This window comes from Parasteatoda tepidariorum, chromosome 1 (assembly GCF_043381705.1).
Source record: "Parasteatoda tepidariorum isolate YZ-2023 chromosome 1, CAS_Ptep_4.0, whole genome shotgun sequence".
NCBI classification, from domain to species: domain Eukaryota; kingdom Metazoa; phylum Arthropoda; class Arachnida; order Araneae; family Theridiidae; genus Parasteatoda; species Parasteatoda tepidariorum.
The window spans coordinates 32,909,126-32,915,463 of record NC_092204.1 but is presented as its reverse complement, the minus strand read 5'-3'; the positions used below and the strand labels follow the sequence as shown (position 1 = coordinate 32,915,463).

Genomic DNA, 6,338 nt, shown 5'->3' with positions numbered 1-6,338 from the left:
AAATGTTACATGAAGCTTTGTTTACTTTTTTTATAAATTAATCCCATTAATTATTGACTTATTGCATAATTAACGACCTCAATTACAGATATACCAAATTTTCCGATTTAATCCTAATCGAATTTTATGCAATATTGTGTCATGAATATCTAAAACTTAAGATTGTTTTTACCAAGCAAGAAATATCGCTAATGCACAGGTAATGTAGGAAACTTTACTGTCTTTGAATGTGAGTTTCCCAGTTCAAAAAATAATCATGGTATCAACACATTCTTTTATTCAATTTACTTAAGTTCCTTCTCGTGAAAATAAGAAACTCTTAAGGATCTGATTTATTTTTCTGATTCAAAGAAAAAAGCACCAAAATTAAGTTGCTAAATAGTAAACCTTTTAAATTGCCTCCTTTAATATTTATTTGACTAAATATTTAAAACTCGGCTAAATATTTTGAGCATTATTGAGGAGGCAGTGATCAGTTTAATTTTAGTATTTTGTTCGGGTAGCATCATTATAGCTTACTTTTGGCCATTGCAGATACATTTTAATTTGGATGTGATGTAAGGATATTATCCCAGAAAGGAGAATCAAATTCTGTTTAGATGAAATTTATTTTTGAAGTAAATATTAAATAGAATATGGTCACTTTCAAAAATATAAAAATTAGGAAAAGAAGTCCCTTTAAGGGATCAAGATAATCATTCTCTTTTCATCGAGAATTTCTGTTAAGAAAGAGAGATCGATATTCAACGATTGTGACTTAAAAGCCTAAGGCACCAATAGTAAATGAATGATTCTCAACGGACAGTCAGGAACATGCAAAGAGATCCATGTTTTAGCGATTTATCGAAAGATATTGTAGCCAAAAATGAAGCCAAGCCCCCATAATCAATAATAAATTTGAATATAATTTGAATCACCAAAAAAGACTGTGAGAATTAGTATAATAACCATGTAACTGAAACATTTCTGCGGTAAGAAATAAGTAATAAACAGTTATAAATAGATTTTTGTTTTCGATTTAGTCGCGGCAGTGAATTAATGAGTCTTACATTAGTATTAAAATAAAAAGTTAACCGTTACATTGATTGTTAAGAAAATAATGAAATATATATTTTATATAATCTTTTTGTAAATTGTAATAAAAATTAAATAACTGGTTTAATTTAATTAAAATTCGGTTAAGAATGATTAAAAAAATTAGTTTAAGAAATTAAAGAAATTTTAAAAGCTAGGAGATATATCTAACGCCTATTGTGGCANTGAAATATATATTTTATACAATCTTTTTGTAAATTGTAATAAAAATTAAATAATTGGTTTAATTTAATTAAAATTCGGTTAAGAATGATTAAAAAAATTAGTTTAAAAAATTAAAGAAATTTTAAAAGCTGGGAGATATATGTGTAATGCCTATTGTGACACCACATATACCACGGCTGGACACACAAAAGAAATATGTAATATTTTATTTTAATTAAATTTATGGATCTTCTCCGTGTTACAAAAAAAAATTTTATGCAATAGGTTTTTGTTTTCGATTTAGTCGCGACAGTGAATTAATGAGTCTTACATTAGTAATGAAATAAAAAAATTAACCGTTACATTGATTGTTAAGAAAAGAATAAAATAATTTATATTCGCTTCTTATATATTGTAATAAAAATTAAATATTTCTTTCAATTTTATTCAAATTCTCTTAAGAATGATTAAAAAAATAAGTTATATAATTTAAAGAAATTTTTAAAGCTAGTAAATATGCAATGCCTAAACTGTCGTTGCAATTATTATTTTAAATTTGATTAATAATATGTTATCAAACATTTAAATATTTCAATTATTTTTATTACATTTATTTGTGGGAAAAAATATTTAAATCTAATATTTCATTTTTAAACTTATTTCTAATTATTTTCTGTTTATTAGTGGAATCAAATTCTGACAAAATTAATTTCTGTGGGCCCGGCCGGGATTTGAACCCGGGACCTCTCGCACCCAAAGCGAGAATCATACCCCTAGACCACCGAGCCACAGCTGTATTCGAATAAACACAAACAAGGCAGATAACGGAAAAGCTTTCAAAAAAATAATTTTTAGGTCACCTGATTCAACAAACTAGTTTTACAATCGAAGCAGAATGAAAGCAATCTAAAGATCACATTTTGTGTGTGCTAAATTTTTACTCTCATTATTTTTATCCTAATCATTCCGTGTGCTGATTTTTTAATACAATTAAGGCTATAATTATTTAAAATTAATATAAAGAATTTAAATCAGTTCAATCATGCCAGAAAGTTAATTACATATACAAAAAAGGTGAATCATTGAAATATCTGAAAATTTTATGATATAAGTTCTTATTAGAAAAATTTATTTCTTACTAATCATTTATCCAAATATAAGATCAAATAAGGTAGAATAAGGGGTTTGATCATGTTGGATAATCAGTAACTAAAAAAACAACCTTTTTTAACATCGTTTACTTAAAAATATTATTAAAAAAGTAATTTTTTTGATGCTGTTATTTTTCAATGTATTCCTTTTGAAAGTATTGGAGCAAATTTTAATTTTTTCCTCAATTTTAATTTCTTATATAATTTTTACGACACCATGACCTTACTGCTAATTGTATAATTTTCAATATCAGTTTTAAAATATTTGTAAAAAAGTAAATCCTGATGAGAAAAAAATTCTTTAGGGAATATTTTTATTGAAATTAAATTAAGTGCAGTGTTAATTATTATAAAAATATTTAATGTTTTCCTGTTTTGCGAAGCGATTATAATTAAAAAAAATTGCTTTGATAAAATTTCTTCAAAATTCTTTTCTCAGTAACAGTATTGTTAACAGTAGATAAAACAATTGAAAAGATTAATAAGCTACCTCTTTAAAAAGGAATAGTGTTTTTAATATTTTATTTTAAAGGGTATAGGATTAATTATAAATAATGTAATAAAATGTATTTTCAATATTAAGAAAATATTAATAATTAGTATGTTCCACCAAGGAATTAATTTAAGTATTTCATTGTTTTTTAAACAGTGTAGAAAGAAGCTATTGTGTATACTTTATTATCACTATATTTATTAATAACATATTTAGATATATTATCGTAATCAATATGCATAAGAACTGATTTTTGAGATAACTAGAAGAAACAAAGTCGTGCTAAATTATTGTTACTTTTTGCGTAATTTGGTAGAAATATTTTTACAGTGCATAGGTTAAACATAATTATTTATTTAATTTAAAAAAATGAAGAAAAAAAATTTGCTGTTTACATTGAGAAAAAAAAGTATGGATGAAGTATTAAACTTTGGTGCTCCTGGCTCAGTTGAAACATCGAAAAGCTCATAATCTTTTGCCCAGGCTCTTCGGTAATGATCATGGTAAAATTAACAATGAAATATGGTTTCATAATAAATCATAAGTTACAAAATATTTGGGAAAGTTTAATAATTTTCCTTAAGAACATGAGATAAAAACCATTCATTTGGTTAAATATACTTCTCCGCTTTGTGTTCTATACTAAATGCGTCGTAATAAGAACTATAATTTAGTAAACTTGAATTTTTTCGGGCAAACTGATAGCATATGATTGGAAAAATTACGAAATAAATTTTATAAATATCCTATATTTTGGATTCATTTTCCTTAATTATGTTTCTTTTGAGCTTTAATGTCATTACCATGCAATACGGTAAATTTACCGATTTTTTTACATGGAGTTTGAAGCTAATGTTTCAAATTCTTCTTGAAGATAAGCCAAACTAGATTTAAAAATGTAAAAAAGAGAAAAAAAACAACTCTAATGATTTATAATTTATACGTTTTAAAGTGATAACTAATTTCATGTAAATGTAAAGACAAATAAAAAATGAGCACGTTTCATTGGCTTATAGATTTCAAAATCAATATTGAATAATAATGAAATCCAGAACCATGTAATCTTTGGTATTGTATTATTATTTTAAGCATTATTGCATTAAATTATTTTCTCATAGGGAACACAAACATAAAACACAATGCAATTAAATAATAGTTTAGTATTAAAAAAAACTTAACACCCACATAATGTTTGAACTAGTGATCGGATCTTCATGTACTAGGAGATTGAATTTTAATTGTTTAAAGGGGTACTCTCATATATGCTTTTGTATCAATATCGTCTTAGAGCAGACGATTTTTCAAACTACATAATCAGACACAAAAATATAATTCTTTGAATGCTTGCATTTTTAAAAAAAATCAGATTTGGAATTCTGACCATCATAATGTAAGGGTAGTTGCAGTCTGGCGAATATGGTTGCAGTGGTTTAATCGGTGGAGTGGTTGAAATTTTTGTGATTTTAATATCACCTTTTGCCCATTTCGCCATATTTCCGGAACATTTTAAGCTAATCTAAAAGTTTTTGTACGCTATTATGGAATCTGTTTATTTTATTTGCACAGATCTCCGGATAAACAAATTTTATGGAAGAGAGCAATTTTTTTTATTTGTTTAAAAAGTTCTCGAGATATGACGAAATACGCAAAATGTAAAATTAACATTAACGGGTCGAAAATTTCAACCGCTCTCCTGACAAAATTATTGGGACCATACTTCTCAGTTTGAGACTATCCTACCTCTTATTATTTGAAGGCTAGAAGTCCAAATTGGTTGATTAAAAGGCATTGTTTTTATTGAAAAGAAGATGTGGTTTGTCAAAGCCATTTAAATTGAGTTTTAGTATGTTTTGATAATACAGGGTGTTCCATTTCCTTCCCTTTATTTATTAATTCTTCTGTGCCTTAATCAGAATTTTGTTTTTCGATTTTCATTTTTAAAGTGTTGTTCTATCTATGGAAGGGATAACGGCAAGGAAGCGGCAACCATGCATTAGAAACACTTTATGAATTTCATGTAATGTTGTATAACTTGTACGTATTGCTGTAAAAGCCGCAGAGCATTCAAAAACTACGAAAAAAGATCTCAGAAACTTTACAAACAGTATTTCTCACTCCGATTCAAAAGGAAGTAAAAAAATGTATTCTAGGGTACTGAAGTTAATATTTAAGCAAGAAAAAAAAATTATTCAACTCTAGCGATTAAAAGGGTTATGACACATTATACAGAGAGGAGTTGAAAGAACATTCTTAAAGTCATCTTCAAATTCAATACGAATATCAATCTGGTTTTCAAGGTTTCACCTTATCAGTAATTCGTACGGGAGTTCACTGGTTAACAGAATAATTACTATTACGTTCTGCTTTGATGTATAATTTTCTTAACCTATTACTGAATGTAGATTATTATAACCTTAAAATAATTTTCCTGAGGATGAAAAATATTGATACAGTTTTCAAATATAGTAAAAATAAGCATGATTACAGAAATATTTATCGTTTTTCTACAGTCTTCTTTGATCACGATCTTTTAAAATAATTTTTATTATCGCAATGGAACTAGCTAGTATACAGATGTATGACAGTATCGCGCAATTTCCAGTGCAATTTTCGTCGTTACTCCTCTGATGGGATGGCAAATTGTAAAGAGAGCTTAATTAGCTTAGACTTAATTTTTTACTGTGAATCTCATAATTAGATATAGAAATTCTTTCTCACAAGCAGTTTTTTTTTTACCTTAAAACTGTTATTTCCAACTGTTTTCTTTAGAATATATTTAATTAACTACTCTCCTTTTTCTTAAAGAAAAAGTGATTAATTTGGGAATATAAGTTCTTTTTGCGTTGCGTAGCTCAATGGATATCCATTTCTTCTTTTTTAAAGTATAAATGAATCTTTCCGAGTAAAACGAAGACCTGATAAGCTTTAATTAAAATGATGCAAAATTTTTTTAATTCTTTTTCGTCAAAAAACTAAAGATATGTGAAACTAAATATTATTTTACACCTTAACATAACTAATGTGAGGAATATTAAACAAAACATTATAAAATGAAAAGGAAAGTTCTTTAAATTTCTATATAGATTACAGTTTTTCTCACTGTACAATTTTTAAGTGTTTTCTATTAAATTTCTTAATTTAGCTGATATAAAAACATGTTTAATGTAAAATAAATGTTTAGTGCTTGCATATATTTTACATATTTATTAAAATAAACGCTGAATTTTTTTAAAAGAAGATTGTAAGCTATTCAATTTCATATTTTTCATGGAGACACTTAATTAAACAAACTATTTACTTTGACTATACATTAAAAGCACAAGATCACATTTTATTGTGCCAATGTGAATTATGTTACGTTGAACACAAGTCACAAAATCACTGTTTTATTACTTTAAAATTAAAAAAAAAATTTAGAATGCAGCCAAGTACTGTAGACTTTATTCATATTAAAG

The 6,338-nt window shown here is 26.1% G+C and overlaps 1 non-coding gene across 1 annotated transcript; it reads right to left on the bottom strand.

Annotated features, from left to right (window-relative positions):
* Window positions 1–1,955: 1,955 nt before the first annotated feature.
* TRNAP-UGG (transfer RNA proline (anticodon UGG)) lies at window positions 1,956–2,027 on the bottom strand. Its single transcript has one exon. It is a non-coding gene; the product is annotated as a tRNA-Pro (tRNA).
* Between the last annotated feature and the right edge of the window lie 4,311 nt (window positions 2,028–6,338).